This window comes from Nicotiana sylvestris, chromosome 12 (assembly GCF_000393655.2).
Source record: "Nicotiana sylvestris chromosome 12, ASM39365v2, whole genome shotgun sequence".
Lineage (NCBI taxonomy): Eukaryota > Viridiplantae > Streptophyta > Magnoliopsida > Solanales > Solanaceae > Nicotiana > Nicotiana sylvestris.
Window position 1 is genome coordinate 129,382,118 of NC_091068.1, and position 13,086 is coordinate 129,395,203.

Below are 13,086 nucleotides of genomic sequence, written 5' to 3' on the forward strand. Positions count from 1 at the left end.
TTAATTCGGAGCTTTGAAGTCTGAGAAAAAGCCCAATGCATTAAGCCGAGATCGTGTTCGAGGGTCGTGTACGAAATCTGGATGTTAAAAGAGGATGAAATAAGTTCACTCTGAGAAAATTACACCGTCGCGCCGCATGGAGCTTCGTAAGGCGCGGCACAGCAGTGTAAAATGATGTCTGACACGAAAAGAAGAGGTTGCAGACAAAGTGCACTAACGCGCCGCATGGTGCGGCGCAACTGTTCATTTTTCACATAGCCAAGTCCTATTTCGACCAGGAAAAGGTGTTTTGTCTGGGCCCGACCCTACTTGGTATAAATATATGTAAAAATGCTATTTTGAAGACTTTTGACATATCTTAGACCTAGGGAAGCTATTTCGGAAGGGAGAAAACGTTTGGAGCAATTTTCGGAGGAGATCTGCATCGAATTCTTCATTACTTCATCTTTGCTTTGTAATTTAATTATGCAATTTATTTGGGCAATTATGAACACGATTATGAGTAGCTAAATATTTAGTCTAGGGTTTTGATGGAACCTATTGAATGATGAACTTCATGTTATGTTAATATAGTTTGCCCGGTTTAATCTCTATTTGTTCAATTACGTTCTTGTTGTAGTTAATTGATAGGATCCTCAATTAGCTGTGCCTATTTAGTATGTATTACTCGGGAGAGAGTGCATATTTAGGTAATTGTTGAACATCACCACTCCCAAAGTATATGAGGGATCAATAACCGAGGATTTAAAGGCGGGATTAGGATAACGAAGCCTTGGGTGTGATCTAAAGTGAGCTATAATCAAAGCCAACTAGCGTAACTCGGGAGAGTGCGTCTAGTAAATTATCGTATTTACTCGGGAGAGATTTACGGTAATAAGAGTGCTCATGATCGATAGAGATGATTAGACAAATCTGTATGAAACATAATAGGAAGGGATTCCATCAATGGGGGAAATCACAACCTTAGATCCTTCTCTTAATTGTTTACAACTTAATCATAGTTAGTCTTTGGTTACTTAATTGCAGTCAGTTATAGTTAGTAGAAATATCCTCAATTGTTATTCAAAACATTTGGGAAGTTGATTCCGTAGAATTTAGTGAGTCTAACAAGTTTAATTGATAGGTTAATTCCTTGTGGGTTCGACTCTGGGCTAAATACTCAGATTATATTTGCAATGTCTGCGTGTCCTTTTTATAAGACATAGTTGGGCGTGATCAGTTACTATTGGAGTAGTACTTACAGTAATGTACTTTTCTTATTCAGGTATGATTATTTTTTCTATATTCGTTATAATTTGCTTATCATGTTTTTTTAATTAAAATTGAGTCAAGTTAATTAATTTTAAAGTAAAGTAAAGTAACTCATTCTTTTGGAACTAATTTTAGGAATATTAGGAAAAATTGTGGAGGAGTCAAATATAATAAGCTTGATTTGCAATTTGGAAAATTCAAATGTTCTTTACAGTAAATTTTATTTATAAATATTTTAACATTTCTTCACTATGAAATCTTTTATTTGGAAGTTTAAGACATTCATATTTAAATTCTAGTCGAAAAACTAATTTTTGCCAATCATACTATAGTAGTGTTAATTTTTTCATTAAGTACAATAAAATATCAATTTATCAACATTTGAGATGCGATTGTGGTAGTATATTTTGTGATAAGATATATTTATTTCATTCAACTAATATTCTTCTTTCGAATTCATAGATGAAAGGATTTAGAACTTTGAATCAGACAAAGGGTAAATGTGCATACAACATATGATTTATATGCACTAAACAAAATTAACTGATTTTAACAATACCTATGTACCTTTATTACAATTAACTACTATTCTATATAGGTGTACACCATAAATTGACAATGAATTACTAGCCATCCCAAGAAAGACATATATTGATCGAATTTCTTTTTAGCTTCTACAAACTATGATTTGCATTAGACAATAACTTCTTGATATATATATATATATATGCAACTGCAAAAAGGAGGCTACAATTTCTTAAACACAAGTCACAAACTTTAAACTTTAAGATGTGAAAGCACTTACAATCTTTATTGCTCATATTCATGTGTTATTTAAGTATGTGTTATTGAAGTATTATAGGCTCATCATTCATGTCACGACCCAATTTCTAACCAAGTCGTGACCGGCACTCGGTGTCGTAACTTGAACGAGCGAACCATCTTGCTTTTTCTATTCTATTATATTTCTGTTATGCAATGCATCTCAATACAATTCGATATGATTCAAAGTAAATTCTTTTCTGAATCTTTAATTGAAATAATAGTTTGCAAAAGAAATTCATTCTATTGTCTGGAATACATTGAAAAATAAATATAATGCAAAGTGGACACCCATGACTCAGTTCTGACTATGTCTATGAAGCCTCTAAAAAATACTGATTAGTAACATAAAATTGTGGAATCAACGAACTCCACAAACTAAAATGGAGCTCACCAAATCTGCTGGTAATGGGAGGAGAATATCCTAGCTCGCAGCCTGCTTACCTGCAAAATCTGTGCCTACATTGACATAGGTCAAATGTAGGTTCCATGTAGAGAACGTCAGTACACCACAATGGTACTCAGTAAGTAAAGCAATGCTCCTACTAAAGCTAGAACGAGACTCTGAAAGAAGTATGTATGCATGATATAAAAATTCTAAAAGCTTCTGATGAAGTATTGAAACAAATAACTCATATATCTAGTATAAATTTCTTCTTGATGTCATTCATGAGAATTCTCTTTCTTTTCTGAAAAAAAATATATAATTCAAATAGATAAATAAATAAACTTTATCGAAACAATCCTTGTAAATTTTCTAAAGCATTTTCTTTTCTTTTCTTTCTGAGGAATTCCATTGATTCTGACATTCTTTCTGATTTTGATTTTGATTTTGAAAATATCACAATATGATCGGTATAGTGGACGATCCCAACCCGATCACCTGGACCCCAATCTTGTGGTGCCTCACAGTTCAAGGTTCTAGCATGCTCGCGTTCTAGTGCCTTACCAGGACACTTCTATCGTAGTTCCCAAACCAATGGTACAATAATCTCCTACTCTGGCTCGAGTAGTTTTGGGATAACTGTCACGACCCTAATCCCGAATCCGGTCATGATGGCGCCTCTCCTAAAGACAAGGCTAGCTAGAGCAAAACAGACCACCTCTTTTAAACAGTTAAATACCATAAATCGTTCTAAAATATGATATAATAACCATAATTTGCGAAAATAATGATAACAACAGTAGAAATCATCCCGACACAGCCCAAACCGGGATGTCACAAATCATGAGCAACTAAGGATCCTGATACGAGTCTACTAGATATAATATCTGGTACAACTGTTTGAAGAATATAAAAGTAATAAGATAAGGGAGGCACGGGGGCTGCGGACGCCAAAAGCTACCTCGTAGTCTCCGAAAATACTGCCTGGACTGGGAGATCAGCTCTCAGGAGCGGACTCTGCGATGCCTGAATCTACACACACGGTGCAAGGCGTAATGTGAGTACTCCGACCTAGTGAGTAATAATCATAAATAATGGCTGAAAGCGAGAAAACACGTAAAGGCACAAAGCAGTTCTATATCAAGCAGTAAAATCACTTAAAGCAGTAAATCAGTGAAGAAGTCAAATGGAATCCCTTTAAACCAAGTAAAACAGGTAATTTAGCAGGTAATTAACAAGTAGAAATCCGCCTCTCGGGCACAGTAACAATCGCTCAGAACAGTATCAGCCCCTCGGGCTCACTCTCAGATCATGATGGGTACCCGCACTCACTGTGGGTGTGCAGACTTCGGAGGGGCCCCTTACGGCCCAAGCTCTATATCAAACCACCTCATGGCATCATCTCTCGGCACTCGGCCTCACATCACTCAAGCCACATCATGGCGTATAAAAGTGTCTCAGGCCCTCGGCCTCATATCACTCAGCATATCCTCACATATGGCCCTCGACCTCACTCAGTCCAAAAATCATCACAAACCCCTCGGGCATTAGTAAAACAATAGTTTTCAGCCCAAAACATCATTTAGAAATATCATTTAAGTTTCAAATATGAGTAACAACGGCCGAGTTTGTAAAATAGTAAATATCAACAGGACTGAGCTCAAGTAATAAGTCAAAACAGTGAGGAATTAGTGATAAAATCCCCAAAGGGTTCAAATAATTGGCCCGAAGCTCAAATATGGCAATCAGCCCAAATCATGATGATAACAAGTAAATTTCAGTCAAATACGCGGTAAAATCATCAATCGGGATGGACCAAGTCACATCCCCAATAGTAAATGACCCCACGCTCATCATCAAGCGTGTGTCTCACCTCAACATAGCACTACGATGTATAATCCGGGGTTTCAAACCCTCAGGACATCATTTACAATCATTACTCACCTCGAACCGGCTACAACTCTAGCTCGCAATGCCTTTGCCCCTCGAATTGGCCTCCACGTGCGTCGAATCTAACCAAAAGCAGAACGAATACGTCACAATATGCTAAGGGAACAAAGCCCAAGTGAAAACAATCAAAAAATATCAAAAATCCCAAAGTTAGCAAAACCCGAGCCCCGGGCCCACTTCTCGAAACTCAGAACTTTTTACATCAACGGGTTCCTTATCCTTCCACGAGTTCATACATATCAAAAGTTCTCAAATCCGACCTCAAATGGTCCTTCAAATCCCAATTCAAAAGTTCAAAATCCCAAGCCCCAGTTCTTCCATTTTTAGCTTAAGTTCCATGAATTTATAGGTTCAAAAATCTTACCTCCAATCAGTTCTCCTTGAATCCCTCTTCAATCTCCCTCAAAGAGCTCCCCAAAATGTTCAACTATGGAGTAAAAATGGCCCAAAATCGCGGATGAAATAACTTATAAACTTTCTGCCCATGTCTGACCCTTCCTTCTTCGCGAACGCGGTCAACCTCTCGCGTTCGCGTAGCACAAATTTACGATGACCAACTTTTACCTTACACGAATACGACACGCCAGTCACGAACGCGATGCCTCCTCCACCTTGACCTTCGCGAACGTGAGACACCTGACGCGAACACAAAGAGAAAATTCCACTAGACCCCAAATCCTTATACGCGAACTCGGACAGCCTCATGCGAACGCGAATCACAAACTCCTAGCCTTCTGCGAACGCGAGGCACCTCTCGCAAATGCGAAGGCTTAATTCTGGCCTTCCTCAAATTCTTCTATGCGAATGCGAGGCTCCACTCGCGAACGCGAAGAGATAATTCTCTGCAACAGCTGGGCAGATTTTTCTGCAACTTTCAAACTCCAAAATGGTCCGATTGACCATCCGAAACTCACCCGAGGCCCCCCCGGGACCTCAACCAAAAGCACCAACACATCCTAAAACATCATTCAAACTTGTTTAAATCATCAAAACACATCAAACAATACCAAATCTATCAATTCACATTGAATTCAAGCCTAAGTTTTCTAAAAACTTCCGAAATACGCTTTCGATCAAAAACCCAACCAAACCACGTCCGAATGACCTGAAATTTTGCATACACATCACAAATGACATAACAAAGCTACAACAACTCTCAGAATTCCATTCTGACCCTCGGATCAAAATCTCACCTACCAACCGGAAATCGCCAAAATACTAACTTCGCCAATTCAAGCCTAATTCTACACCGGACCTCCAGAACCAATTCCGATCACACTCCTAAGTCATAAATCACCTCCCGAAGCTAACTGAACCATCGGAACTCACATCCGAGCTCTCTAACACATAAGTCAACATCTGGTTGACTTTTCCAACTTAAACCTTCTTAAAAGAGACTAAGTGTCTCATTTCTTACCAAATCCACCCCGAACGCAAACTAATCAACTCGATCACATAAAACGCAGATAACGAAGCATAAAAAAGAAAAAATAGGTTAAATGGAGTGGTAACTCATGAGACGAATGGCCGGGTCGTCATATCCTCCCCAACTTAAACAAACGTTTGTCCTCGGACGAGTCAAGAAACATACCTGAAGCCTCGAATATGTGAGGATATCTGCTCCGCATATCCCGCTCGGTCTCTCAAGTAGCCTCCTCCACGGGCCAACCTCTCCACTGCACTTTCACTGAAGCTATATCCTTTGATCTCAACTTCCGAACTTGACGATCCAAAATTGCTACTGACTCCACATCATAGGTCAAATCATCATCTAACTGAACCGTGCTGAAGTCCAAAACATGAGACGGATCCCCAATATACTTTCGGAGCATAGAAACATGAAATATCGGATGCACACTCGACAAGCTGGGTGGCAAAGCAAGCTCATAAGCCACCTCCCCAATCCTCCGAAGCACCTCAAAAGGCCCAATGAACTGATGACTCAATTTCCCTTTCTACCCAAATCTCAAAACACCCTTCATGGGTAAAACCTTCAGCAGAACCTTCTCGCCAACCATGAAGGACACATCTCGAACCTTCCGGTCTGCATAACTCTTCTGTCGCGACTGCGCCGTACGGAGCCTCTCCTGAATCACCTTCACCTTCTCTAAGGCATCCTGAACCAAATCTGTCCCCAATAGCCTAGCCTCGCCGGGCTCGAACCAACCAACTGGAGATCTACACCGCCTCCCATACAATGCCTCATATGGAGCCATCTGAATACTCGAATGGTAGTTGTTGTTGTAAGAAAACTCTGCAAATAGTAGAAACTTATCCTATGAACCTCCAAAATCAATAACACAAGAACGCAACATGTCCTCCAATATCTAAATAGTACGCTCGGACTGCCCGTCCATCTGAGGATGAAAAGCCGTGCTCAACTCCACCTGAGTACCCAACTCTCGTTGAACAGACTTCCAAAATTGGGAAGTAAACTGAGTACCCCAATCTGAAATGATAGAAACTGGAACACCATGCAGCCGAACAATCTCTCAGATATATAACTCTACTAACCACTCTGAAGAATAGGTAGTACACACAAGAATGAAGTGCGCGGACTTGGTCATCCGATACACAATCACCCAAATAGCATCGAACTTCTTCAAAGTCCATGGAAGTCCAACAACAAAGTCCATAGTGATCCTCTCCCACTTCCACTCAGGAATGACCATTTGCTGAAGCAAGCCACCCGGTCTCTGATGCTCATATTTCACCTGCTGACAATTGAGACACCGAGCTACAAATCCCACAATATCTTTCTTCATTCTTCTCCACCAATAGTGCTGCCTCAAATCCCGATACATCTTCGCGGCACCCAGATGAATGGAATACCACGAGCTATGGGCCTCTTCCAGAATCAACTCCCCAAGCCCATCCACATTGGGCACATAAATCCGACCCTGCATCCTCAACGCCCCATTATCACCAATGGTCACATCTCTAGCATCATCATGCTGAACTCTGTCCTTAAGGACAAGCAAATGCGGATCATCATGCTGGCGTTCTCTGATGTGATCATAAAGGAGGACCGAGAAACTATACACGCCAACACCCGACTGGGCTCTAAAATATCCAACCTCACGAACAGATTGGCCAAGGCCTGAACATCAACTGTAAGAGGTCTCTCCCCAACTGGGATGTATGATAAACTCCCCATACTCACTGCCTTTCGGCTCAAAGCATTGGCCACCACGTTGGCCTTTCCCGGATGGTACAATATAGTGATATCATAATCCTTAAGCAACTCCAACCATCTTCGCTGCCTCAAATTAAGATCCTTTTGCTTGAACAAATGCTGAAGACTGCGATGATCGGTGAATACCTCACAAGATACACCATACAAATAATGCATCCAAATCTTCAATGCATGAACTATGGCAGCCAACTCCAAATCATGAACAGGGTAGTTCTTCTCCTGGAGCTTCAACTGACGAGAAGCATAAGCAATAACTCTACCCTCCTACATCAATATACAACCAATCCCAACTCTCGAAGCATTATAATACGTGGTATATGAACCTGAAGCTGATGGCAAAACCAATACTGGAGTTGTGGTCAAAGCTGTCTTGAGCTTCTGAAAGCTCTCCTCACACTCGTCCGACCATACAAATGAAACACCCTTCTGAGTCAACTTGGTCAAGGCGATGTGATAGATGAGAATCCCTGAACAAACTGGCGATAATAGCCTGCCAAACCAAGAAAGCTATGAATCTCTGTGGCTGAGGACGGTCTGGGCCAACTCTGAACTGCCTCTATCTTCTTTGGATCAACCTGAATACCCTCGTTGGACACCACGTGCCCCAAGAAAGCCACTGAACTGAGCCAAAACTCACACTTGGAGAATTTTGCATAAAGCTTCTCCTCCCTCAATCTCTGCAACACAACTCTCAAATGCTCTGCGTGCTCCTTCTGACTATGCGAGTACACTAGAATATCATCAATGAATACTATAATTAACGAATCAAGATAAGGCCGGAATACGCTGTTCATCAAATGCATGAACGCTGCTGGGGCATTGGTTAGCCTGAAAGACATCACAAGGAACTCATAATGACCATATTTGGTCCTGAAAGCAGTCTTAAGAATATCTGAATCCCTGATCTTCAACTGGTGATAGCTCGAATAAAGATCAATCTTGGAGAACACTCTCGCTCCCTGAAGCTAGTCAAACACATTATCAATTCGAGGCAAAGGATACTTGTTCTTAATTGTTACCTTGTTCAATTGCCTATAATCAACGCACATTCTCATGGTGCCATCCTTCTTCTTCACAAACAGGACTGGTGCACCCCAAGGTGACACACTAGGCCGAATGAACCCCTTATTTAGAAGTTCCTGAAGCTGTTCTTTCAATTCCTTCCACTCCGCTGGTTCCATACGATACGATGAAATAGAAATGGGTTGAGTGCCCAGCACCAGATCAATACCAAAATCAATATCCCTGTTCGGTGGCATGCCTGGCAGGTCTGCAGGAAACACATCGGGAAAATCCCTCACAACTGGAACAGAATCAATACTGGGAGTCTCAACTCCAACATCTCTCACAAACGCTAGATATGAAAGACAACCCTTCCCAACCATACGTTGGGCCTTCAAGAAAGAGACCACTCTGCTAGGAACATAATCATTCACACTCCGCCACTCGATCCGCGGCACACCCAGCATAGCCAAAGTGATTGTCTTAGCATGACAATCTAGAATAGCACGACACGTAGATAACCAATCCATGCCCATAATGACATCAAAATCCACCATGCTCAATAACAATAGATCCACTCGAGTCTCCAGACCCCCAATAGTCACGACACATGACCGGTACACATGGTCTACAACAATAGTATCACCCACCGAGATAGATACATGAATAGGTAAAGAAAGAAACTCACGGGGTGTACCCAAATAACGAGCAAAGTATGATGACACATACGAAAAGGTGGAACCATGATCAAATAATATAGAGGCATCTCTGTGGTAGACTGAAACAATACATATAATGACAGCATCTGAAGCAATAGCATCTGGCCTGCCTGGAAGTGCATAGAAACGGGCCTGACCGCCCCCTGATCGACCTCCCCCTCTGGGGGAGACCCCTGGCTGTCTGACCTCCACCCCTAGCTGGCTGGGCGGGTGGTGAAGTAACTGGAGCAGAAGTCAAGGGCTGACCCCTATGTTGGGACAAACTAGCAACATGACGAGGACACTACCTCCACACATGCCCAAACTCTCCACACTCAAAACAACTCCCAGGTGCTGGAGAAGGGGACTAAAGGGAACCCCTCGCACCAGACTGACTAGCTGATGCACTCGGCATAGAAGAACCCTGATTTGACGGGGCACGAGATGAACTCTGAGCTGGGAGGGCGCTGAGTGAAGGCTGGCCCTACTGAGACCCATGATAACCACAAACTGAAGATGCCCCGCGATGCTCTGGACGGGCTGACTGAGCAGGCCTAAAAGAACGACCTCTACCATGCTGGAACTGGCCCCTCGAAGGAGCACCACTATAACTGCCCGATCCTCTTGGCCTCCCTCTCCTCTGGATCCTGATAGTGAACCGTCTCAATCTCGCGAGTGATATCAACCACCTCCTCGAACGTAGAACCCAATACCCTCTCTCGGGTCATAAGAATACGGAGATGATAGTTAAGGCCATCAACAAATCTCCTGATCCTCTCACGATCTATCGGAACCATCCAAACGGCATGACGAGCCAACTTAGAAAACCTCGACTCATACTGTGACACAGTAATATCCCCCTATATCAACCACTCAAACTATCTACGCAGCTCCTCTCTATGAGACTGCGGTACATACTTCTCCAAGAAGAGAGTGGAGAACTACTGCCAAGTAAGGGGCGCTGCTCCCACAGGCCTACGCCTCCCACCAAGTGAAGGCAGCCCTAGAAAACTGAAAGGTGGTAAATGCCACACTACTAGACTCAAGAATCCCTGCTGTACGGAGCATCCGCTGGCACTTAGAAAATCCTTGGCATTCTCGCCCTCAACACCACTGAATGACGGAGGCTGGAGTCTACCAAACCTCTCAAGACGACGCTGCTCATCATCCGGCATAACTGGTACCATGAACTCCTGAACTGGTGCAACCAGCTGGGCTGGAGGTGCCCCCGGCATCTGAAGTCCCTACACTACCTACTCAGGTGTGCGAGCAGCGGGGGTCTGATTGCTTCCCCCCGTATGTGAAGTAGTTGCTGCTATAGTGGCTGAAACTGCCTGAGCCAGGTCAGTGTAAACTGATAAGATCTGTGCCAAGGCCTCCTGAAGACCCGGAATCACGATGGGCACAGCTGGTGCCTAAACTGGTGCTGCTGGAGCATCCATAGTTGGAGCCTGATCCGGAGCTAGGGCAGTTGGTGGATCTATAGGTGTTGCCCTCACTACTCTGCCTCAGCCACGACCACGATCGCGTCCACGACCTCTGGTGGTCTCAGCTGGTGGCACTGGTGGTCGTCCACATCGTCCGGTAGCTCGCGTCCTCACCATCTGTGAGAGAATAGAATAATAGAAGTTCAGTACTCGGAATAACAAGTTCGCACGATAAGGATTTCAACATTGTGAAGTTTTTCCTAAAGGTTCTGCAGCCTCTTGAGGATAAATACAAACGTCTCCGTACCGATCCGCGAGACTCTACTAAACCTGCTCTTGACTCGTGAGACCTAAGTAACCTAGGCTCTGATACCAACTTGGCACGACCCTAACCCTGAACCCGGTTGTGATGGCGCCTCTCGTGAAGACAAAGCCAGCCAGACCAAAATAGACCACCTCTTTTAAATAGTTAAATACTATAAATCATTCTAAAACATGATATAATAACCATAATTTGCGGAAATAATGATAACAACAGTAGAAACCATCCCGACACAGCCCAAACCGGGGTGTCACAAGTCATGAGCAACTAAGGATCCTGATACGAATCTACTAGATATAATGTCTAGTACAACTGTTTGAAGAATATAAAAGTAATAAGATAAGGGAGGCACGGGGGTTGCGGACACCAACAACTACCTCGTAGTCTCCCAAAACACTGCCTGGACTTGGAGGATCAGCTCCTAGGAGCGGACTCTGCGATGCCTGAATCTGCACACATAGTGCAGGGAGTAATGTGAGTACTCCGACCCAGTGAGTAATAATCATAAATAATGGCTGAAAACGAGAAAACACGTAAAGGCACAAAGCAGTTCTATATCAAGCAATAAAATCACTTAAAGTAGTAAATCAACAAAGAAGTCAAATGGAATCCCTTTAAACCAAGTAAAACAGGGAATTTAGCAGGTAATTAACAAGTAGTAATCCGCCCCTCGGGCACAATAACAATCGCTTAGAACAGTATCAGCCCCTTGGGCTCACTCTCAATATAGTATCAGCCCCTCGGGCTCACTCTCAAATGATGATGGGTACCCGCGCTCACTGTGGATGTGCAGACTCCGAAGGGGCCTCTTACGACCCAAGCGTTATATCAAGCCACCTCGTGGCATCATCTCTCGGCACTCGGCCTCACATCACTCGGCACTCAGCCTCACATCACTTAAGCCACCTCATGGCGTATAAAAGTGTCTCAGGTCCTCGGCCTCATATTACTCAGCATATTCTCACATATGGCCATCGGCCTCACTCAGTCCAAAAATCATCACAAGCCCCTCGGGCATTAGTAAAATAATAGTTCTCAGCCCAAAATATCATTTAGAAATATCATTTAAGTTTCAAATATGAGTAACACCGGCTGAGTTTGTAAAACAGTAAATATCAACAGGACTGAGCTCAAGTAATAAGTCCAAATAGTGAGGAATTAGTGATAAAATCCCCAAAGGGTTCAAATAATTGGCACGAAGCCCAAATATGGCAATCAGCCCAAATCATGATGATAACAAGTAAATTTCAGTCAAATACGCGGTAAAATCATCAATCGGGATGGACCAAGTCACATCCCCAATAGTAAATGACCCTATGCTCATCATCAAGCGCGTGTCTCACCTCAACATAGCACTATGACGTACAATCCGGGGTTTCAAACCCTCAGGACATCATTTACAATCATTACTCACCTCGAACCGGCTACAACTCTAGCTCGCGATGCCTTTGCCCCTCGAATTGGCCTCCACGTGCGTCGAATATAACCAAAAGTAGAACGAATACGTCACAATATGCTAAGGGAACAAAGCCCAAGCAAAAACAATCGAAAAATATCAAAAATCCCGAAATTAGCAAAACCCAAGCCCCGGACCCACTTCTCGAAACTCAGAAATTTTTACATCAACGGGTTCCTTATCCTTCCACGAGTTCATACATATCAAAAGTTCTCAAATCCGACCTCAAATTATCTTTCAAATCCTAATTCAAAAGTTCAAAATCCCAAGCCCTAGTTCTTCCATTTTTAGCTTAAGTTCCATGAATTTCTATGTTAATTTCACAGTAGAATCACGTTTTAGGTTCAAAAATCTTACCTCCGATCAGTTCTCCTTGAATCCCTCCTCAATCTCCCTCAAAGAGTTCCCAAAATGATCAACAATGGAGTAAAAATAGCTCAAAATCGCGGATGAAATAACTTATAAACTTTTTGCCCAGGTCTGACCCTTCCTTCTTCGTGAAAGCGGTCAACCTCTCGCGTTCGCGTAGCACAAATTTACGTTGACCAACTTTTATCTTACACGAACGCGACACGCC